Below are 25,840 nucleotides of genomic sequence, written 5' to 3' on the forward strand. Positions count from 1 at the left end.
TCAGCTAAAATCATCACCACCACAAACACATACGATGAGTTCAGCAGGAGAAGTTAACAAAGATGGAGGCATTGTAATTGGGTAGTCACCAGAATCAGCTAAAAGCTTCATATCATCACCACCACAAACACAAACAATGAATTCTGCAGAAGTTAACAAAGATGGAGGCATTATTATAACTGGCTAGTCACACGAATCAGCTAAAAGATTCATATCATCACCACCATAAACACAGACAATGGATTCAGCGGGAGAAGATAAGAAAAGATATGATTGGCTAGTCACTCGAATCCTTGTTACGCACCCTGTACGCTTGCAGCACGTGCAAGCTGTTTGAGGGAAAATCCGAGGAGTACCAATCCCCCCCTTTTGGCTTCAATCAGAGGCCACGTCAGTTCCCAAGATAGAATCCCTCCTAGCAGCACGTAAACGTTGATGATGTGAGGGGTAAGCATCCCCGCTCCAATATAGATTGCTGAGAAATCGAAGAAGAACCTGCATTGCAAGTGAATTTGTTTGGAAAAATCCGTCAAAATCGAATCTAATCGCCGAAAAGATTGAAATAGAAACTGAGAAATGTTTTAAGTGATACGTCAAATCGTAGGCCTTGAGGCCAAAGACCGGCAACCCACAGCTTGCTTGTTGGCTGAATATCCACTTGAAAATAGACCAAGTAAAGCTGATGGCGCCGAGTTTTCCTAACTGCCTGACTCTTTTCCTGCAATTTGAAAGTATAATAGAGGGTGAGAAAGACTTGGAGAGGGAAGGGCCAATTTTTAAAAGTATGAAAATAATATTGGGTTCGAAATTAAATTGGAATGGACCGACCATCACTATTTCTCAAATTTTATTGGCCCAAACCAATTCGGCTTTTCCACTATATCTTCACCAATGGGGCTTTTCCTCCAAGAATTTATGTAACAAACTGGGACCCGGCTCGGGCGAATCAACATTCTAAAAAGCAAATCAATTAGGCCACGTTTGGTCGACTGGAAATAACACTGGATAGGATCTCTTAAATCCTTATTCGGTGTTTGGTGACGACTAGGATAGGAAATGGAGGAGGATTAGACCGGATTATTCTTTGAAGCCCAAATCCGAATGAGAGGGTGGGTTCGCTCGGATAAGGAAATGATTTTGATAGGAGTAGTGTAATTGGCTTCACTTTCTATGCTTGTCTATGAAGACTTTTGAGCTCGATCGGCCGTGTTTTGATGATGTTTCTAATAAGTTTCGATCCTATTCTGCTCTCGTTCGGGATGGGTCAGTAATGTTTTTCTCTTTGGGCCTGCATGCCTTGGTTTTATTTTGGCCCGTGTGCCTATTTTCGGGCCTACAAGCGTATTTTATACATATTAGTCTATTATTATACATATTAGTCTTCCCTCTCTCTCTTTTCTCCCACATGCCTATCTCTACTTATTCTAATCTCTCCTCTCTCAACGGGTTATATGTGTCCTATCTTATTATTTTCGTTTATTTTTCAAATTTTATCTCCAACTCTGACTTTTTAATTTTTTTTTTCTCACTACTAACTTTTTTTCTTCCTAGCTATTTTAAATCAATTCAACCATTGATGAGCGTATTGGAATAAAATCATAAGAGTTGCCACGCGCTACATGTGGTTAAAAGTCTAGTGCATATATTATATATATATATATATATAAACACACACACACGATTTGGTAATCAAACTTTATATATTCATATATATTTCCCCTCCTTAGGCAAGAAGCTTATCCATGTTTTTCGTGTTGAGATGCACTTCAATCATCGAAATCATGTAACTCAACGAGCACTCCACAACGCGAGGTGTAAAAATTAAAATAGGCAGAAAAAAAGAAAACTGATCAGATAAACAAGAATATTATGTTTAAGTTGTTCTGCTAAAGCAATAAGAGAAAAAAGGATAGAATAATGGACGCCAACCTTTTTGTAGCATTTAAACACAAATAGGATATATGATAGAGTAATATTTTTTTAAATTACAACTTTATTTAGCAAATTTTTACCATTTAACTAGAAACATTAATTTATTTTATTCTATAAATATTTCTAAAATTACAGCTTTATTTTATTTCCTTTTTTCTATAGAATCTTTTCCTTTTTTTTTTTGGATAATACTAATAGAATCTTTTCCTAATTTGATAATAATGGATACACATATTTTGTTCCTCCACGAATTTCAAAGCCAGCTCGTTTCTGCCAAAAGTGTTTTATATAGGCTAGCATTGTATCCTTTGAAGCCCCTCAAAATCGATCAGGGAAATTGACAAAGAGATCGAGAGATCGAGAGAGCGAGAGACGCTATTGCTAAGCAAAGCATGAGTTTGCTGAATGGTGCAACCCTTCCTCTTTTACATAACTTGGCTAATGCGACAATTTATAGTGATCTATCCTTACCTTAAAGGTAATTAATCGAGAACCACATCCATAAGACATCGCGTGAGAGATGGAGAGGAGAATAGAAAGGTAGGAGTAAGATGGATATAACTTTATGAGAAATAATAATTTGTCCTAACGTTTTAGTGGGATGGAAAAGGGGTATTAAAGTTAAGATATTAATAGATCTGAATGAATTTACATCGAATGAATAACAGCTAACCATCATCTACATTTGGATCTAATGCATGGACAAGCAAATACTAAGGGATATGATATTAAATAGAAGACGCATAGAATGGATAATTCCAAACAGATAACAATATCATTATATCATGAAGCTTGTACGAACTGAGAAATTGTTAGAATTCATTAATCACCATGATACCCAATCAGCTTCCATCCATAGCAGGAGCAGTCGAAGAGGCAGTTTGCCCAGAGCCTGCAGAATGGAATCAGCTACTATAGAACGCAAACTAGGCAGCAGTTTTATCCAGCAAAAATGCAGAGCTACCCAGCAAGATCTACTGCCAACATAACTGAAGGTCAGATGCAGACATGAGAATCGCGATACAGAAGGGACAGAATCGCCACCCAAGACTCCAGCTAGAGTGAACAGCGGACTCAATCTGGGCAGCGAACGCTTCTGCCCCAGCCTTGTTGATTCTCTCCCATGCGAAAAGGATCAGACTCCCAATGCACATGTCGATACCGAAGTACGACCCGATGTAGAATGGCATCGCCATCGCCATTGGAACAGGGATATATCTCGACCACCACTTTTCTCCAGCAAAGTTGCGGACTGCATTGATCACCATTGCTGCAGCAAAGAAGCCGTAGCAGAGGCTGAGACAGTTGGTGGGAAGGGAAGAAAAGCCCTCCACCCCAACCTGGGCCACGCTTCTGTAGACAGACGCAACTGGGGCAGGGTACTTGCTTCCAGCTACTCCAAGGTCACCGAAAGCTTTGTAGTAGATTATGAACACACTTGGGGAAATGATGCATCCCATTGCAGTCCCGATCACCTGGCTTATGAACACTGAGCGGGGAGAGGCTTGGGTCACGTAACCAGTCTTCAGGTCCTGCATCAAGTCCGCCCCCGTGGACACAATATTCATCATGACCCCGCAAGCAACCAGGCCAGCTACCACACCTCCATGGGCAGGCCCTGCCCACGCCCCAATGATGAAAATTACAAGCCTCCCATAGGTCGAGGCCAAGGACCAATCGGTGAGACCACATCCATAAGAATTGCAGAAGACCAAGGGCGGAGCAATGATATATAGGACCACAACATGGTACCACCTGAGTTCGGGGAAAATTAGTGGCAAAAGGCTCATGGAGACTGCCGCTATAGCGAAATAGCCCGCTATAGCCATCCATGCTGGGATTGAATCTTCGACAAAGGAGTGCCTGGAACTCTCTACGGGAAGGGGAGGGGCGTTTTTCTTCCGGAATTGCTGGTAGAATCCGACCGAGGACCGGATCAGCACCTTCGCGAAATTGTAGAATCCGTCTCCAAGGATCATGGCCATTCCGATAAACACCTGCAATGTAGATAGCTGAGAAATCGGAGTAGAACCTGCACACTGTAGACTAGGGTGCAAGAAAGCAAAGTGGAAAAGATTAAAGACTATCTATTTCCTAGCTGGTCTAGTCTCTTGTTCATAATTACTCTTGTAACCATTGGAAAGTGTCTGGGTCATATATGATGATGAAGTTTGCTTATCTGTTGGAGACAGGCATGATCAGGGCATTATATATATATATATATATGGATATCAAATTTTTACTGTCAGCTGTATGTAGCAAATGAAATGTAGATTCTGACAGAACCAAACTGTGGGATACAATAGCCAATATGAAAAATTTAGTGGGAGCAATCTCCTTGGATAGTGGCAGGATTTACAATGTTACCAAATATGCTAGAAAGTCCAGTACCTCAGATGTAAGCCCTGATATAGGGTAGAGAGGCTTTCAGAAATGTGCTCGATCGAGTTTACTTACTGAACTCAAGGATCACAAATGGACGGGCAGTTTCTTTAGTTGGAACTAACAGGAGAGGGAAGAAGGATTTATTTTGCAAGGAAGCTTGATAGAGTATTAGATTATAAATACTGCGGGGATTTGAGAAACACCACCACCCAAATAAATGCCCTTGCAAATTTTTCAATTTCTGGACCAACCATGACAAATATAAAGGAAATAATGGATGAAAGCTGGCAAGTAACTCCAATGTTTTGCTTGTACCAAGAAGTTGAAGAAGGCTCGCAAAATAGGTTTGAGAAGGTTTAACAGAGAACAATTTCCTGATATTTCAAATATATAGAGCCAAACAAGCTCAAGAACGTCTAAAAGAGGTGCAGCGAAGAGAAAAGATTACGAATGGCAGTAGTTAGCGAGGTAATTACAACGCACCTTATACGCTTGCAGCCCGTGCATGCTTTTTAAGGGCAGATCCCGGGAGTACCAATCCCCTTTTCTCTTTTCGATCAAAGGCCACATCAGACCCCAAGACAGAATTCCTCCTAACAGCACGGAAATGTTAATGATGTGCGGGGTAAGCATCCCCACTCCAATGTAGATCGCTGAGAAATCAAGATAGATCCTGCATTGCATTTCAAGTGAAGTTGAATTTATTTGGGAAACCCACCAAAAAGATTTAAGATAGTAGAAATATAAGAGTGAGTTTGATTGGATACATACGATCGCTGGTAGGCCTCTATGCCGAAGATAGGCAGCACATTTAAGCCACAGAGTGTTTGTCGGCTGAAGAACCACTTAAACATTGCCCGACCGAAGCTGATGGCACATATCGAGCAGCAGGATGAAGTTATCCAGCAGCAAGAAGAAGATGAGGTGATTCGGGAGGAGGAGACGATGATACCGTCAAAGGTGGGCGGAATACAATCATTTATTTACTCGGCGATAATTCGTTGTGGCTTTAATATTTTTCGTCGAGGTTCATCTTCGCTACGATAATGGATTTAACTTTAGTAAACGAGAGAAAAATTTAAATGATCCTACCTCATAATGATGTGGTGAGGAAGAATCAATAAACTCACTTCAATTAAGAAAAGTTATCATAATTAATCGTGTGATTAACATTTATTTATTTCAATTTAATTGGTGTTTTTCACTTCACGTGGGAGGTAAAATCACCGAATAATATCCCATTAAACAAGGTGTATTCTCTGACTCTTACGTAAGGATACATCAATACATCTACCGGTTAAAAACAGAACAATTTATTAATCCTCCTTTTAAGTCTCCTATCCTCTATTATATATATATATATATATATATATATATATTAGCAGAAAAATTAAATTTGTGGGTAAATTCTCAGTCGATCTCACAGCACAGCACATATACGTATATTGTCATTATTTATTGTGCGAGTAGTTTTGAAATCATAGCGTGCTGCAGTAAGCAAAAGTTAAAAGCTTTTTGGCTCTGAGAAAGAGAAGAGGGTAATGCCAAAGTGGAAGCTTGAGGGAGAGTCGAGAGCAAAGCAATAATAATAGTCTCCATTCCATTCAATGAAAAGCAAAAAAAAAAAAAGAAAAAAGAAAAGGTTTTTATTAAATTTTTTTAATAATATAATTGACAAATGGAGTTGTTCAGGGGAGGGGAGGGGAGGGGAGGGGAGGGAGCAGAGCATGAAATTGAATGAATATGGAAACTGGGAGTGGGAAGGGATCAGGGAGTGAGGAGGGAAGAGATCCTTCCATTTATTTTCTTTCATCTTTCTCTCTGTCTCGTGAAGTGAAGAAGAAATGTGTTGTGAACTGTTTGACATGATGAGTTTGCAAATTTTTGCTTCGGGAAGAGTGTCGTGCGTCCCTTTCATTCACGTTTAGTTGCTTCAGTTTAAAAAAGGTACGAGTCCCACGGGCGATTACGCAATCATGTCTCCGGGTCGAGATTTAAAATTGGGTATATGCAGGGATTTATATGGATTGCTCTATTAATAACTGGTGCCTTTGTATTAACAGGCAACCGCACAAACGAGGAAGCGTTATGAATATATCTGAGAATTAGTAACTAGAAGATTTGTCAATGTAGTCACTACTAAATAGAATAAACGAAGGTGGATTTATAATTACAAGGTAAGACCTAATCTTGTATTATGTTTCGAGTCGATGTCAGATATTATTGGAATATTACGAATTTAAATGAGTGGAACGGGTTTGAGCATAGCAATTAATAGATATGCTCAAATATTCAAGGAACAATCTTCGGGGTAGGCTTAATACATCAATCCCTCTCTGTCCCTCCTCCTCCCTGCCCCTCTCTTTTTGTCCTTATTTTCGTACATCTCTCCGGAATTTCAATTCCAATAATTCTTTTTAATTTTCCTCCTCCTCCCCCTCTATTTCTTTGTTTTTTCCCCCCAACTTTTTTTTCTTTCCGTTACTACTATGATAATTAAGACTACAAATACAGGTACATCTACGGGTTAAAAACAGAAGCATTTATTACTCCTCCATTTCCCTTATATATATATATATATATATGCAGTTATTGCTTTGCCCTAAGAGTCACTTCACCATCTCTCTCAAGTTTCCACTTTGCTTATCAAAAAAAAAAAAAGTTTCCAGTTTAGGCATCTCCTCTTCTTTCCCTTTCTCGGAGCCAAAAAGCAATAAATTTTGCTCACTGCAGCATACTACTGCAGCATACTATGATTTCAAAACTACTCACAAAATAACAATAAATAATGACAATAAAGATATGCATCTTTTCATGGGAAATAATTCATGTTAAATCTTATTGTGAAGTGTGCACGTATCTGTGCTGTGATCGATTAAAGATTATTTAATTTGTCAAAAAAAATTCATTTTTCAAGAAAACCTTCGATGTTTATTTATCAACGAATTTTTTTTTGTTTATTTTGTAGCCTTGTTTATTATCGATTATCACTATAACAGTTAGTGTCATAACTTCACCACAATAATAATAATAATAATAATAATAATAATAATATAAAGATTCAAAGAATTTAAACAGTTAGCTGAGAGTGATCAAAAAATTTCACACGTTTTGCTCTTCGATTTCTATAATTGATTGATATTAAATGTATCAACAGTCCGATTTGTATTTAGCTAATAGAACAAATAAAAGAATAGTTGCAAAGTTATTCTTCGTGGTTGTGCTATGGACTCGAAAGACGATAATAAAATAAAAGACCCGTAGCGACGAATGCGACTGGACGGTCTAGTTTGATGTCTTTGAAAATATTAATGAACAATCGAACGTGGGATGGATAAATATCATGCTCACTGTATCCTGGTTTAAGGAAAGGAACACACTTTTTTATTTTGGGGTATTTTTCCTTTTTTATTTCTCCATTATAAAAAATGTTTATGACTCAGTGAGTCTAGTAAAGGGAATGAGGAAAGGTCGACTAAAGATAACGAAATATGAAAAGTCCCATGGTCATCGTCAAAAATCAAATCCAATTTTTTTATTACACACGTGAACGTGGGATACCGTACTATTATTTTCTAATCACTCGAGTGTTATGTGAAAAGAACAAGCTTCTCTAGTTTTAAAAGAAATACAGAGAATGTTATGGGCCTTTTATGTCTAGGTCAGTAGTGGGCTTTAAGCCCATTAAGCTTCAGTTAAATTAAATATTCACATCAGGCGGCTTAAGTATAGTCTGGGCTCGGCCCATGTTAAGCAAATTGGAGGCCCAGTAGACTTGCACGAGGACAATGCCATGCCAACCATTTTCATGGGACGCTTCCATTTGCTTCTCAAATTTCCCCTCGTGTCATATTTCGGATGTCTTTTTCGAAAGCAGCCGGTGATCCTCGATAAACTTGGATAAGTATCTAGCTAATCGAAGATGGTTAAGTTGTATGATTACTTCCAGATATCTTTGACGGCTATGCTGCCTTTGCTTCGAAATTAGAAATACTTAGGTGAAATTGTGTGTATAAATCGGTACATGGGCAGTGTAGGTTAGATGGGCTCGTGCCTTTTAGTAGCAAGTCGTTGGTTGCTGCATTACTGATTCAGCCTTGACGACGCGGATCATTTTTAGAAATTTAGCATGTTTTTATGATAAAACTCACAAATTGGCGTGAGTTGGGAGCAGGCTGCATTTGTGCTGATTAGTCAGCCGTCTGTGTGTGTGGGAGCTCTGTGTCGTGCGTTCCTTTCATTCACGTTTTTAGTTGCTTCAGTTTAATAAGGTTCGAGTCCCACGGGCGATTACGCAATCGTGTCTCCGGGTCGAGATTTAAAATGGGGCATATGCAGGGATATATATGGATTGCTCTATTAATAAGCCGTGCCTTCAGTTAACAAGGTCTAATAATTTTTCAGGGTCGATGGTAGACGACAACGATAAAAGACGAAGTAAATAGAAAGGGTCTGCTTGAGTTTGTTTTGCCGATGCGCAAGAAGATATGGCAGAGAGAAATGTTCATAAAAAAAAAAAAAAAAAAAAAGAGCAACGAGCAAATATCATCAAAACGAGTACACAAAATTACAAAGTACTCATAAGTTGCAGAGCCTCTCAATGATTCTCTTTTGAATTAATACGTATTAAATCCTTACAAATATCTCCAATGTAGGGAGGGAAGGACCTTTTCGGACTTCAAAGGAAAAGTAAGGTTTAGTCATCGGGTTTAAACTCGCACATGCCGAAGCCGTCATTAAAGATTAATAAGCTTGGGATAGGCGAGTAGAACAAATTGTATATATATGTACACTCATTAGCTCATCCATCGCAGAATTCTCTTGCTTTGACAATGTTGCCAAAGAAATCGGGTCCTTGGCACGGCCCGAGCTAGCTTTCGAAAGGAGGAAAATAAAAGCACAAGTAATTCCCAAATATGTCAATAAAAACCTTTTTCTTTTTCCCCAATTAAATGGAGATCCAAACTCTTTCGAAGCATGAAGGATTTCGGTCAAGATGGGCTGCATTGATTCCAGGCCCAATTTCAACATGCAAATGCACGAACGAGAAAACGTTATGGATATCTCTGAGAATAGGTAACAAGAAGATTTGCCAATGTAGTCACTACTAAATAGAATAAACGAAGGAGGATTTATAATTACAAGGTAGGACCTAATCTTGTATTATGTTTGGAGTTGATGTCAGACATTATTGGAATATCACGAGTTTAAGAGAGTGGAACGGGTTTGAGCATAGCAGTTAATATATATGGTCAAATATTCAAAGAACAATCTTCGGGGTAGGTTTACTAACAAACCGTTTTCGTTACTACGAGCATGGGAACTCCTATTAAATTTGTGGGATTAACGATAACGAAGGCCCGAGGAGAACGTATGTGAGCCGTCTCTTTATAGTGAGCATGCCCATAACAGAAATAGGAAACTTTCCTACCCATTTCATGTCTCTACCCGGGGATGAGAAGGGACCAAAAAAGAAAAAAAAAGAAGAAGAAAAAACCGTCCGACCTGAAAATCCGAGCCAAACCGAGCCTATTCCGTCTCAAGTATTTGGGTCTAAACATGGTTCGGTTCCTGGTTTGATTCTTATTTTTCGATTTTTGTTATGGGGACGGGTTTAAAATTTAAAATCCGATTACCCCGAATCGACTTCGAGTTTACATTAATATATTTAATTAATATGTGAGGCCATTGGCCCAAACCCAGCCCACCAATATTGCTTTTTTGGGGGTAAATTTAGCCCACGAATATTTTCTTTTCTTTTCTTATCACCAATCAAAATCTCACGCACGTCTCCTCCTTCCTTCTCCCTCTAGTCAAACCTTAGACTGTTATAGAGAGATTGAATTTGTAATGTTGATATTACTTTCGAAGTCTTTTGAGATGAATTTTGGTATAAATTATGTGTTTTGGAACCTGTTTTTATTTGAGGTTTAATGTGTTGTTTACTCGAGAAATCCGAGAAACGATGTGAGAAAAATCATACCTGCAAGGATTGATTCTTTTTAATTATTATTATTATTACTATTATTTTTTAATTATGGTTTCAATTATTGAGGACAGGTCTGAAATTCTTGGACTGGTGAAATGATCAATGCCCCAAAAATTTATTCAAAAACTAAATCAATCCAAACCGTGAGCACCCCTATTCTCTCCTTTCATTGTTTAGGCTCTGCATTAATAGACACACAAGAACAAATAATAGGGTTTTTAGGGTATAACAGGTAGGCCCCTATGATGAAGATAACTATCTTCCCATAGGTCGAGGAAGGGGACCAATCAGTGAGATCGCATCCATATGCGTTGCGAAAGGCCAAGGGGGAGCGATGATGTAGAGGATGGCTAGATGGTACCATCTCAGTCCAGGAAATATCACGGGGAGCGTGCCTACGGAGACGATGCCTACAACAACGAAACCTGCTAGAGGGAGCCATGCTGGGAGGGATTCATCTTTGCTGAGGAATACCTCGATCCTCATTCTGTCGTCATCAGCGGAGCGCTCAGAGTTCTTCGCATTCCTGCTGATTGACGAGGAACCTGGGAGAGGAGGGGAGGTGCGCGGAGCTGCTCGTAGATACTACCGATCGAGGAACTGATTAACACCTTCAGGAAGCTGTAGAGCCCGTGTCCAAGGATCAGTGTGATCGAGATAGAGACCTGTGCAAAAAGAGATCATTAAAAGAACGTCTACGAAGGGAAATATATAGAGGGGATGGCTCCGCACTTCTTCTCTCTCTTTTGCTGGGCAAAGGATGTATGAAGTCTCCTGAAGTTGCTTTTTTGTGTCCTTGAAGTCGAAAGGTCGACTCGTCCGAGGGTAATAAAGTGGGGTTCCCTGCTCATTATAACTCAAGGGGGAGGGAGATATGATGGGTAAGCCTGTCGTACGTACTTTTTTCAATTTAATCCGTCCTGCTCTGCTATCGGCAGGGGTTGCTGCCCACCCTTCTAGTCCTTATTTTCCGTACAACACACCGGAATTAACAATTCCAAGTTTCCTCTCATCCTCTTTTTCTTTTTTGTTTCTTTTTTTTAATAGACATTTTTTCGTTTCATTATTATGATAATTAAGAGGGAAAATTGCTAGTTATATTTGAGTAATGAAAAGAAAAGAGCAACAAATAAAATTCGCCTCTATTATTAAATCAGAACACACACACACATATATATATACACACACACATATCGAAGGATATATTTCCGATTCTCGAGAAAAGGGACTTATTGAACTTATGGAAGGGAATCGCAATTGCTTTCCGTAGCGGGTCGAGCCACCCTAATTAAAGTTAGAAACTGCAACTATCCCCACTCACATCATGTAGTGCATTTTCGTTTGATTCGGGAGTGTTATTGCTGATGAAAAAAGTACTGAAATAGAATTGCTCTACGTGTATTTTATTTATCTCCCAAACAAGATCACTTCAAAGCTGGATAAACTCAACCGATTGAGGTTCCTATGGGGATCATCTATCTGCTAACAAGAAAAAATTAAACTTCACCTTGTCTGTTGGAATTCAGTAACTCTACCAAAGAATATGCGTGGGGGGATTGGGTCGTCTAAAACAGATGCACTTACGCAACAAAGGCTCTGCTTGGTGGTCTTGCAGTTCGAGTGGACGTTGAAGAAGAATATATCTCCTAGGGAAAGACTTTTAATAATGTACGCGTGGAAGAATATATCTACTTGCACAAGTTTACTCGTCGACCGCAACTAATAATGTACGTGTGGAAAGGGTCACCTAATTAGTGGGATCGAGATGCTCTGCGGGCAGGTCTAGAAGTTTGGGAGTTGGGCGGTAAAGTGGCGTAGTATCGGGGATGCTGGATCAAAAGTTAACCTTTGGAACGACACATGGGCGGGATCATCCCCCCTAAGAAACTAGTTTAATTAATTATTGGCCCTCTCTCCCCCAAGGGGAAGAATATAGGAAAGTTCGCTCGATCGATCTTTTTGCATATTACAAGAAATTGGGATCTGAGAGCCATACATACCCTTTGACATACCGGCCCATTGATATATATACTCTCATATTGAACTTATACATATTTATACTCATTTCCATTTAAAAGCCAAAGATAATAAGTGGTGATAACTCCCGCAATTATCTCATGTAATTAACTCACGATCATTTGGGTTGTTGGTTGCACGTGTGCCATTACCAAAAAGTTGTATATACAAGACTGTATGTATGTGGACGAGTAAGTGGTCTGCATATGTGCAGCAGCCATGCATATGACTGCGGCAGTGTGATTATGTAATACGCACTTCCGGGGAGAAATGGGAAAACACTGCCCATGAAAGCTCTTCGTGGCAGTCTGCGTGCATGTGGCATGCATCCTGATAGAGTGCCCAAGAGAGAGAATTATTCGAGTCTGTGTGCTCCGATTAGAGATTGTGTGGGAAAGAGGGTCTTGTGCTGTCAATCTTCTCGCTCGATTATGTAGTAGGAATCCATTGTCGGTGCCGTGTGTGTTTGCTCCTGTTGGTGAATCGGTACGTGACCAAGACGATTTTTTGGGAACCCGATAAAAAGCTCTTTGAGGTAATTAGAATTCTTTGTCGGTTTAATTATCTCGGGTTATTAGCATTCGGGTCATGTTTCCTAACAAGAAGGAAAAAAAACTCGGAATTTTATTTTATGTAATTATTACTATATTAAGAGAAAGGAAATTGAAATTCTTTTTTCGAAAGAGCCTGTTTTTTGCCTTTTTGGATACACTTATTATAGGCCAAATTATGAAGTAAGTTATGGCTTACTTTTTTTCAGAAATCCTCGGACTTTCCGAGAGAGGAGAGAGAGATCCGAGAGCAGAAAAGGCTTTCCTTTTTTGTCTTGTGGATTTACTTTCCACATAATAATCACCACGTGATGTTTTCCAGGTGGCAAAATTAAGAGTGCTATATATAATTTCAATGCAATATTTCGGGGCACTGTTCCTTCCGAATAGACTCTAATGTACGCAACTCAATGAGCAAGCAAAATAAACCCAACCCACAGAGGAATACAAGCATTTATATGCTAGGCTATAATTCGAGGAGGTCTTATTCGTTGTGACTAATCTTTATTCTGTTAACGAACTTGACTCTAGTCACGACTTACGAGATGTTTTCAGTAACTCTTATATAAGAGTATAAATATCAGTACATCTACGGGTTAAAAACAAAAGCATTATAAATATTGTGAGGGTTGAGAAACAACGCCACCCAAATGCCCATTTCAGATTTTTCAATTTCTGGACCAACCATGAGAAATATAAGGAAATAATGGATGAAAGCTGGCAAGGCACTCCAATGTTTTGGTTTATACCAAAAAGTTGAAGGCGGCTCGCAAAGTAGGTTTGAGAAGGTTTAAGAGAACAATTTCCTGATATTTCACATATATAGAACCAAACAAGCTCAAGAACGTCTAAAAGAGGTGCAGTGAAAAGAAAAGATTACGAAAGGCAATAGTTAGTGAGGTAGATATTCTAAGTTACGACGCACCTTGTACGCTTGCGGCCCGTGCAAGCTTTTTAAGGACAGATCCTGGGCGCACCAATTCCCTTTTCTTTTTTCGATCAAAGGCCACATCAAACCCCAGGACAGAATCCCTCCTAATCGCACGGAAATGTTGATGATGTGTGGGGAAAGCATCCCCACTCCAATGTAGATGGCTGAGAAATCGAAGTAGAACCTGCATTGCATTGCAAGTGAATTTGAATTTATTTGGGAAAAACCACCAAAAAGATTTGAAGTAGTAGAAGATAGAAGAGTGAGTTCAATGTGATAAATACGGCTGCTGGTAGGTCGAAGATAGGCAGCGCGTTTAAGCCACGTATTGCTTGTTGGTTGAACAACAACTTCAACATTGCCCAACCAAAGCTGATGGCGTCAAATCTCCCCAACTGCCTCACTCTTTTCCTGCAAATTTTTTTTTGGAAAGTAAATAAAACAGGAAAAAAAGAGCAATTAATTAGCATGTATTTTATGATGGACTGAAATGTGTCTCTTTCTTTTTAGATGGCCCACTAAATCCAAAGAGCGCGCCGAGCCCATTCGAAAACTAAGCACACCAGCCCTAAAAGGGGGGAAAAAAGAAAAGCTCTTAGGTCCCAAAATTGAATCCAGACCAGACCAATTGGGCCCTTTTAACTGAGTCAAAGAATTTAAACAAACTGGACTCGATCTAATCAATATAACATTCTTGATCATGTCATGATAACAGATTAAAATAATAATAATTAATTAATTGGAGATTAAAAGGAAAAAAAACTAGTCGATAAGACTTAGAGAGCATGACTCCTTCAAAAGAGTGGAGGCGATTGATTAAGATTCTCGTTACTGATAAACTTGGGTAGATTAGACCGGAATCCACTATCATAACTTGATGACAGACAAAAATTCAATTAATTAATGAATTCTGTGGTAAAAAAATTAACTAATGAATTCATTTTATATAATCTATAATTTTTCGATCAAATCCTCTCTTAAAGATAAAAACAAATAGGATACATCTGTATGAGTTTATAGCTGACTGGGGGCCTTAAAACAAATTACACCGATGAAATTCATAGGCCCAAAATTAAAATGTTCACAAAGACCTGAATACAAACAACACATAATCACAAAATTTATGTGATTAACAAAATAACAAAATAATAGCTTCTTGAGGGGAATAGCTGAGAGGAGGCCAAGGAAGGATATCAGGAGAAGGAACCTAGCTATCCATGGCAAGGATGGTTTCTTGAAATTGTTTGAACCTGGATCTTGGATCAAGCCACAACGTGTTAGCTCAGACCAAGTAGGTAGCTCCCGAAGCCTGCTGGGGTTGCAAATCTCACCAAAAGGGGAAAAAAAGGTGATGATTAATTAAGTTACATTTAATTATTAGCTAACAATTGAATGATTAGGCAAAAAGTACTAGTTTGCATGCATGCTAGCTAAGTAATTGTAAGTTTTAAGTGCTGCATAGATATCACTGAATGCTATTCCAAAGGCCAAGACAATGCAGGCTTAAATCATCGTATTCTCTTGCCTCGTGAAAGGTTTGGACGCGTGTCCGAAGCGTTTGACAATCCACATCCATGTATTGATGAGAAAGAAACCAAGTAGACTTGCACACCAGTTGAGGCTAGGGACGATCTCTGTGTTTAGGCTGATTCGGATCTTCGCGTGGAGAGTGTTGATGACATACCCCACAGAACTAGCATTGGTGAAAGATTTGTTTGAAAACAAAAGACAAGAAATATACAAATGAGAAATTTTATATTACACATATGTACTTACATAGTTATGTACATGTATATACATAGTTACGTTTTTTTAATTTCATTCCCCCAATTTGCATAATCATATATATATATATATATATATGTATGTATATACATAGTTATGTATATCCAACTTGCTAGCATCATAGCACAATAGTAGATTTTGAATTCAATTTTTAATTATCATGTACCTTGTAAACTTGTATCTCGTGCATGCTCTTCACAATCGATTCCAATTTGATCCCTTTCAACATGCTTTCGTTCAATTAATAATATTGCAAGGGCCATAAACAAAAAGACTAATCCTCTTTCATCACTTGAACATCCACTTCTGCTCGCCCATACTATCATTGGTACTAAACACGAGAATACATCAAAGCGTATTGTTTTTAAGCCTCGTGAAAGGGAGAGCTCTGAAGCAAGGGCCCTCAATCTAAAAAAAATCGATCCGTCATTTGCTAGCTCAGCGGTTTCGTGAATCTGATTTTCTATCATAGTTGCCTGATCGAGGCTGGGGAAGAGAGCTAGAATTTGAATTTATTTGGGAAAAACAACCAAAAAGATTTGAAGTAGTAGAAAATAGAAGAGTGAGTTCAATGTGATACATACGATTGCTGGTAGGCCGCGAGGCCGAAGACAGGCAGCGCGTTTAATCCACAGATTGCTTGTTGGCTGAAGAACCACTTCAATGGCACCAAATCTCTCCAACTGCCTCACTCTTTTCCTGCAATTTTTTTTTGGAAAGTAAATATAATAGGGAAAAAAGAGCAATTAATTAGCTTGTATTTTATGATGGACTGAAATGTATCTCTTTCATTTTAAATGGCTCACTAAATCCAAAGAGCGCACCAGGCCCAATCGGAAACTAACACATCAGCCCTAAAAGGAAAAAAAAAACTCCTTGGCCCCAAAACTGAGTCCAGACCAAACCAATTAGGCCCTTTTTAATTGAGTCCAAGAATTTAAACAAATTGGACCCGGCCAAATCAACATAACATTCTCGATCGTGTCTTGGCAATAGATTAAAAAAAATTAATTAATTGGACATTAAAAGGAAAAAAACTACTCGATAAAACTTACTCTACGAGTGTGGCTCCTTCAGAAGAGTGGAGGCTATTGATTAAGATTCCCGTTGCTCTTGCACTTGGATAGATTAGATCGAAATCCACTATCATAACATGATGACAGATAAAAATTCAATTAATTAATTTATGTGGTAAAAAAATTAATTAATTAATTCACTTTATATAATCTTTAATTTTCCGATCAAATCATATCTTAAAGATAAAAACAAACAGGACACATCCGTATGAGTCTATAGCTGACTGGGGGCCTTAAAAACAAATTACAGTAATGAAGCTCATAGTCCCAAAATCAAAAGGTTCACAAAGATCAGAATACAAACAACACGTAATCACAAAATTTATGTGATTAACAAAATAACAAAAGTATACCTTCCTGAGGGGAATAGCTGAGAGGAGTCCAAGGAAGGACATTAGGAGAAGGAACCTAGTGTCAGGACCTAATTTTGGTCCACCGGCTCCAGAGAGGCAAAATCGTCATTTTGCCACCCGTGAGGGAAGTATTTCTGATTGATTACTTGAGCATTCACAAAGTTTTTGAAAATAGCAAATTTTCCTAATTTAACACCAATTTTATGATTTTTTTCAAAAATAATGCCGTTTGGGACGTTTTCGAATTTCGTGTACATCGACGTCATTTTTCAAAATTCGAGATTGAAAATAATTTTATCACGTAATATCGATCGACAAATTTTTCTAACCACGATGACGGTCTCGAATTATTTTTCCGACGTCCAATCAAGAAGACGAAATTTTTAATTTGTACGCGCGTCGAATTCGGAAAAAAAAAATCCGGTCAGGGCTGCTGACCGCTGCCCGAATTGCTGCCCGGCGCCACTATTCTTCTTCTTCCAGGGCAGCAAGGAGCGGGGGAACCAGGGGAATCAAAAACGGAAAGGAATCGAAGAAAAACGGAAACCAAAAATCACGGAAACCCTAACCGCAAGATTCTTGGATCCATCCGAAAAAAAAACCAGAGCTCTCTCTCTGTCGGGGTGGGGGGGGGGGGGGGGGTTCTCTCGACTTTTTCGAAACCAAAAAAATCCCGCAGCTGAGGAGCTTTGGCTCAGGCAGGGGTTCACCAAAAAAAGACTGGAACACACACGGAAGAAAAACCCACAGCTCGATTTCGGCAGACTCCCTCAGCTCGTTCGGACGCTCCTCAGCTTCGACTCTCATTCGCCCTCAGCTCCCATAACTCGGAACCGCGAAATCCCGGCCATCTCCTCCTCAACTCCCTCCCGCACACACTTCTCTCAAACTCCCGGGTTTCCTCCGTTCGCCAAGTCGCGCCACTGACCTCCTACCCTCTCCTAATTTTCCTTGCAGGCCCGAGCTCGGACCACCCCCGCAAATCGTTGCCCTCGGCGGTTCACCCCAGCCCCGGCGATTCACGGTAGTCAGCGAGCTTCGTCTGGTCATCCCCGGCGATTCGCGGACGCACGGCGGACCAGTCCAGATCCAGCGGACCAGTCCAGATCCAGTGGCCCAGTCCAGATCTCGGCTGGCCCAGTCCAGCGGCTCACCAGCCCAGCACGGCCCAGTTGCAGCAAACCCAGTCCAGCAGTCAGCCCTGCCCAGCAACGGCCTGATTCAGCCCAGCCCGAATTCCAGCGGCAGCCCGCCAGTGTCGCCCCTGTCGGTCCAGTCCAGCCCTTAGGTCCAGTCCAGCCCTTCGGCCCAGTTCGGCCCATTCTCCCAACAGCCCCTCAGATCCGGCGAATTATTATTTTTTATTTACAGATCTGCCCCTAATCTTCTCAAACAAGGTAAATCCTCTACTTAGTGGCATGTTTAGGACTCCATTTCTGAATATTTATGTTTGCTTGGATGAAATTGATGTGAAATGAGCGTTCTTGGGTCGCGTGGGTGATCGGATTTGTCCTGAACTCGATTTTTCGAACTTTCTATTTTGTTACATTTCAGCCCAGGGGACGTATTTTATTTTTTTTAAGATCTGCCCCGAATCTAAAAATTATTTTCAATCAAGTCTTGGTCATTTTATTATTTTTCAATCAGTCCTTGGATTTTTTCAGAATTTTCTAAGCATCCCAAAGAACTTTTTAAGTTGTTTCAGTTTAGTCCCGGGGTCATTTTTCGCCCTTTTAGATCTGCCCCGAATTTCAAAAATTCTTTTCAATAAAGTCCCAGTCATTTTACTATTTTCCAATCAGCCCTGGAATTCCCAGAATTTTTCAAGAATCCCTAGGAACTTTTCGAGTTGTTTCAGTTTAGTCCTGGGGCCATTCTTTTGTTTTTTTTTCAGATTAGTCCCGATTTTCAAATTCATTTCAAATGAGTCATAGGACATTTTCAGTAATTTTTACACGGTCCCTATTTTTAGAATTTTCAAATCAATCCCCAATTTTTTTTAGAATTTTCAAATCAGTCCTTGATCTTTTAACATCGTTCAATTTAGCCTCCTGGACATTTTCTAAAAATATCTTACACTTTTCTACTTGGATCACCCACCGACAATGTATGTGCCGCCTTTAAATATTTTATTTTTGTAATTATATGTATTATGTGATCATGTTGGAAATTAGAGTTTATCGGGCGATCTATTATTGATCGTTTTGACGGCTCGAAACCCAAAAAATAAAATAAAGCATTCAGCAGATTTTAACTAAACTTAATGATTTCACCAATCAAGTAAACGGGACGTTCATTTGACTAATTAATTCATTCGACTTTAATAATTTTGCACGAATTGGTAATTAATCGGAAATACGCGTCGATAAATTGTAAATATGTGTTGATGCCTTCTTTTCAAAATTTGCAAAATTCATACTAAAATCTGAGACTCGTGATCCGATGTGGCATGGACGTCTGGGAAGAGCTTGCATGTTTTGACTCGAGGCTTCCTAATTTTAGGTAATTCAAGTCGGGGTGTGGAAGTTCTTTTTTAGATCACTTCCGGATAGATTGACCGTTTCTTTGACTTTTTTGGGGTTCTCGCATAACCCTAGAAGAATCAGGGAATCAGTCAGCGCCGGTCACAGGCCGAGGTGGCCCGCATTGCGTAGTCCCTCTCTTTTCAAAAATAAATTTTCAATACAAAGGCAAAAAGGCGTATTTACAATTTATTGTTATCTCTGCATGATCTTGGGTAGTTAGATCGGGAATAACGGTTTAAGATACCAACATTCGACTTAATCGCATACTCGGCCTAATAGAAAACAGAATGGGGATAGCGGGTTAGGCACTAGGTTGTAGGATTCTCGTGTCAAAATCCACATTCTATAATAACCTATCATAATCGAAGTGCCACGATACATAACAATTTAAAATCAACCCACACATTCGAGACTTGATCACGGACACACACAGTCTGTCAGGTCCGGTAAATGATGCTGAATGCTACATGCCATTCCCCTCTTGCCTTTTGCTTGTTTTAGGGTAGGATTTGTATGCCAAGATACCTCGGTTAATAATCAATTAATCCACGTAAATTCGGTGATAACAAAACCCCATTGATTGTTTATTTGAGCTTACTTTGTTACATCTTTTGCACTTGATTATTATGCGGATCGAGCCCGATCCTTTAGGACTCGATTCACACTGGGTCCAACGCCCATAACCGTCGATTACGGGGTCCAATGCCCCCATACACCGAGTGCGTATTTAATTTAATTTTTGGTCTTTTCCAAAACTATACGGTGAGCATGAGTGAAATCATGGCCGAATGCGAACCGACCGGGATTCAGTTGTTGTATTTTATATTTTTATTTATTTGAGAGAACAATGTAAGGGTTTATGTTGTACATTTATTTATGTAAAAATCCCGGTTGGAGAGTGGACGGTCGGAGTGTTCTTTCGAATTTACGGTGTCAAAACGCGCGAGATGAGCGAAACTTAATTAAGCGGTAATTAAATAAAAATGGCAAGCCTAGACAAGCTAGAGTACCGATAGGGCATGCGAGATATAGGCTCGCATGTAACAGAACCCCCGAATTCGGAATCTCGGGTTTCGCAGACTATATGCCTTAGTTATTAGGTGTACCCCGTACCCGTAGACCCGGGTAACTTGCCGGCCCTCGACCTTTGGGTCGTAAAATGGCAAGTGGCGACTCCTTTTCACGTGCGTCCGTCGCGCGTCCTCAGGAAGGTGGACACTCCCAAGCCGCGATGCATTTAGGCGCGCGCATGCGTGCCCCGACGAGACGAAATTCGGGTGCGTACACCTAGCTAACAACGGCAAGGATGGGTTCTTGAAATCATTTGAACCTGGATCTTTGGATCAAGCCGCAACGTGTTGGCTCATACCAAATAGGTAGCTCCCGAAGCCTCTTGGGGTTACAAATCTCACCAAAAGGGAAAAAAAGGTGAGGTTTAATTAAGTTACAATTAATTATTTGCCAACAATTGAATGATTAGGTAAAAAGTACTAGTTTGCATGCATGCTAGCGGCGTAGTTTTAAGTTTCAAGTGCTACGTACGTACTACTGAACGCTATTTTGGTGCCGAGACAATGTAGGCTTGAATCACAACATTCTCTTGCCTCGTGAAAGGTTTAGAGGCGTGTCCGATGCGTTCAATGCGTTCGACAATCCACATCCATGTCTTAATGAGGAAGAAACCGAGTAGACCTGTACACAAGTTTAAGCCGAGGACGATCTCCGTATTTAGGCTGATTCGAATCTTCGCGTGGAGAGTGTTGATGACATACCCCATAAAACTAGCATTGGTGAAAGATTTGTTTGAAAACAAAAGACCAGAAATATACAAATGAGAAATTTTATATTATACATATGCACTTACATAGTTATGTACATGTATATACATAGTTATGTTTTTTTTAATTTCATTCCCCAATTTGCATAATCATATTTGTATATATATATATATATTTACATATATACATAGTTATGTATATCCAATTTGCTAGTGTCTTTTTGCTAGTATTAGAACACAATAGTAGATTTTGAATTCAATTTTTAATTGTCATGTACTTTGTAAACTTGTACCCCATGCATGCTCTTCTCAATCGATTCCAATTCGATCCATTTCAACATGCTTTCGTTCAATTAATAATATCGCAAGGGCCATAGACAAAAAGATTAATCCTCTTTCATCACCTGAACATCCACTACTGCTCACCTATACTATCATTGGTATTAAACACGGGAATATATCAATGCGTATTGTTTTCAGGCCTCGTGAATAGGAGAGCTTTGAAGCAATGACCCTCGATCTAGAAAAAATCAATCCGTCATTGGCTTCATGAATCTGATTTTCTACCATAGTTGTCCGATCGAGGTTGGGAAAGGGAGCTGGAATTTTAGTTTATATGGGAAAAACCACCAAAAAGATTTGAAGTAGTAGAAAATAGAATAGCGAGTTCAATGTGATACATATGATTGCCGGTAGGCATCGAGGCCGAAGACAGGTAGCGCATTTACTCCACAGATTGCTTGTTGGCTGAAGAACCACTTCAACATTGCCCAACCGAAGTTGATGACGCCAAATCTCCCAAACTCTCTCACTCTTTTCCGGCAATTATTTTTGTGGAAAGTAAATAAAACAAAAAAAATTAATTAGCTTGGATTTTATGATGGATTGAAATGTATCTCTTTCTTTTTAGATGGCCCACTAAATCCGAAGAGCGCGCAAGGCCCATTCGAAAACTAAGCATATCAGTCCTAAAAGAAAGAAAAATGAAAACAATCTCTTAGGCTCCAAAACTGAGTCCAGACGAAACCAATTTGGCCATTTTAATCGAGTTCAAAAATTTAAACAAACTAGACCGGGCCTAGTCAACATAGCATTCTCGATCATGTAATGACAACATATTAAAAATAATAATAATTATTATTAATTCATGGGAGATTAAAAGGAAAATAGCTAACCGATAAGACTTACTTAGCGTGCGTGGCTCCTTTAGAAGAGTGGAGGCTATTGATTAAGATTCTCGTTACTGTTGCACTTGGATAGATTAGATCGGAATCCACTATCATAACTTGATGAACGACAAAAATTCAACTAATTAATTTATTAATTAATTTTATGGTAAAAAATTAATTAATAAAGTCATTTTATATAATCTTTAATTTTCCGAGCAAATCCTTTCTTGAAGATTAAAACAAATATGATACATCCGTATGAGTTTATAGCTGACTAGGGGCCTCACAACAAGTTATAGCGATGAAGCTCATATGCCCAAAATTAAAAGGTTCACAAAGGCCATAATACAAACTAAACATAATTACAAAATTTATGTGATTAACAAAATAACAAAATTATACATTCATGAGGGGAATAGCTGAGAGGAGGCCAAGGAATGACACTAGGAGAAGGAACCCAGCTATCCACTACAAGGACGGGTAATTGAAATCGTTTGAACTCGGATCTTTGGATCGAGCTACAACGCATTGGCTTGGACCAAGTAGGTAGCTCCCGAAGCCTCCTAAGGTTTCAAATCTCACCAAAAGGGGGAAAAAGTGAAGATTATTTAAGTTACATTTCATTATTAGCTAATAATAGAATGATTAGGCAAAAAAAACTAGTTTGCATGCATGCTAGCTACGTAGTTGTAAGTTTTTTGTGTTGCATACATACCATTGAATGCTATTTTTGAGGCCGAGACAATGCAGGCTTGAATCACCACATTCTCTTGCCTCGTGAAAGGTTTGGACGCACATCCAATGCGTCCGACAATCCACATCCATGTCTTGATGAGGAAGAAACCGAGTAGACCTGCACAAGAGTTGAGGCTGGGAAGATATCCAAGTTTAGGCTGATTCGGATCTTCGCATGGAGAGTGTTGTTCACATGCTCCACAACACTAGCATTGGTGAAAGATTTGTTTGAAAACCAAAGACAAGAAATATATAAATGAGAAATTTTATATTACACATATGTACTTACATAGTTATGTACATGTATATACATAGTTATGTTTTTTTTGTGATTTCATTCCCCAATTTGCATAATCATATTTGTATATATATATATATATATATATATACATATATACATAGTTATGTATATCCAATTTGCTAGTGTCTTTTTGCTAGTATTAGAACACAATAGTGGATTTTGAATTCATTTTTTAACTATCATGTACTTTGTAAACTTGTACCCCATGCCTGCTCTTCTCAATCGAATCCAATTCGATCCATTTCAACATCCTTTCGTTCAATTAATAATATTGCAAGGGTCATAGACAAAAAGACTAATCCTCTTTCATCACCTGAACATCTACTCCTGCTCGCCTATACTATCATTGGTATTAAACACGAGAATACATCAATGGGCATTGTTTTCAGGCCTCGTGAATAGGAGAGCTTTGAAGCAATGGCCCTCGATCTAGAAAAAATCAATCCGTCATTGGCTTCATGAATCTGATTTTCTACCATAGTTGCACGATCGAGGTTGGGGAAGGGAGCCGGAATTTTAGTTTATATGGGAAAAACCACCAAAAAGATTTGAAATAGTAGAAAATAGAATAGCGAGTTCAATGTGATACATATGATTGCCAGTAGGCATCGAGGCCGAAGACAGGCAGCGCATTTACTCCACAGATTGCTTGTTGGCTGAAGAACCACTTCAACATTGCCCAACCGAAGCTGATGACGCCAAATCTCCCAACCTCTCTCACTCTTTTCCGGTAATTTTTTTTGTGGAAAGTAAATAGAACAAAAAAAAAATAATTAGCTTGGATTTTATGATGGACTGAAATGTATATCTTTCTTTTTATATGGCCCACTAAATCCGAAGAGCGCGCAAGGCCCATTCGAAAACTAAGTATATCAGCCCAAAAAGAAAAAAAAATAAAAACAATCTCTTAGGCTCCAAAACTGAGTCCAGACCAAACCAATTGGGCCATTTTAACCGAGTTCAAAAATTTAAACAAACTGGACCCGGTCTAGTCAACATAGCATTCTCGATCATGTAATGACAACATATTAAAAATAATAATAATTATTAATTCATGGGAGATTAAAAGGAAAAAAGCTAACCGATAAGACTTCCTTAGCATGCGTGGCTCCTTTAGAAGAGTGGAGGCTATTGATTAAGATTCTCGTTATTGTTGCACTTGGTTAGATTAGATCAAAATCCACTATCATAACTTGATGAACGACAAAAATTCAACTAATTAATTTATTAATTAATTTTATGGTAAAAAATTAATTAATGAATTCATTTTATATAATCTTTAATTTTTCGAACAAATCCTTTCTTGAAGATTAAAACAAATATGATACATCCGTATGAGTTTATAGCTGACTAGGGGCCTCACAACAATTTATAGCGATGAATCTCATATGCCCAAAATTAAAAGGTTCACAAAGGCCATAATACAAACTAAACATAATCACAAAATTTATGTGATTAACAAAATAACAAAATTATACCTTCATGTGGGGAATAGCTGAGAGGAGGCCAAGGAATGACACTAGTAGAAGGAAGCCAGCTATCCACTACAAGGACAGGTAATTGAAATCGTTTGAACCCGGATCTTTATATCGAGCTACAACGCATTGGCTTGGACCAAGTAGGTAGCTCCCGAAGCCTCCTAAGGTTTCAAATCTCACCAAAAGGGGAAAAAAGTGAAGATTATTTAAGTCACATTTAATTACTAGCTAATAATAGAATGATTAGGCAAAAAAAAAAACTAGTTTGCATGCATGCTAGCTACGTAGTTGTAAGTTTTTTGTGTTGCATACATACCGCTGAACGCTATTCTTGAGGCCGAGACAATGCAGGCTTGAATCACCGCATTCTCTTGCCTCGTGAAAGGTTTGGACTCACGTCCGATGCGTCCGACAATCCACATCCATGTCTTGATGAGGAAGAAACCAAGTAGACATGCACAAGAGTTGAGGATGGGGAAAATATCCGAGTTTAGGCTGATTCGGATCTTCGCATGGAGAGTGTTGTTGACATGCTCCACAACGCTAGTATTGGTAAAAGATTTGTTTGAAGACCAAAGACAAGAAATATACAAATGAGAAATTTTATATTACACATATGTACTTACATAGTTATGTACATGTATATACATAGTTACGTTTTTTTTTTAATTTCATTCCCCAATTTGCATAATCATATTTATATATATATATATACACATACATAGTTATGTTTATCCAATTTGCTAGTGTCTTTTTGCTAGTATTAGAACACAATAGTAGATTTTGAATTCATTTTTTAACTTTCATGTACTTTGTAAACTTGTACCCCATGCATGC

General features: G+C 38.9%; 1 pseudogene; it reads right to left on the reverse strand.

Moving 5' to 3' along the window:
- On the reverse strand, window positions 1–24,201 carry LOC116204414 (annotated as a pseudogene).
- Window positions 24,202–25,840: the final 1,639 nt, after the last annotated feature.

Source organism: Punica granatum, chromosome 4, assembly GCF_007655135.1.
Source record: "Punica granatum isolate Tunisia-2019 chromosome 4, ASM765513v2, whole genome shotgun sequence".
NCBI classification, from domain to species: Eukaryota; Viridiplantae; Streptophyta; class Magnoliopsida; order Myrtales; family Lythraceae; genus Punica; species Punica granatum.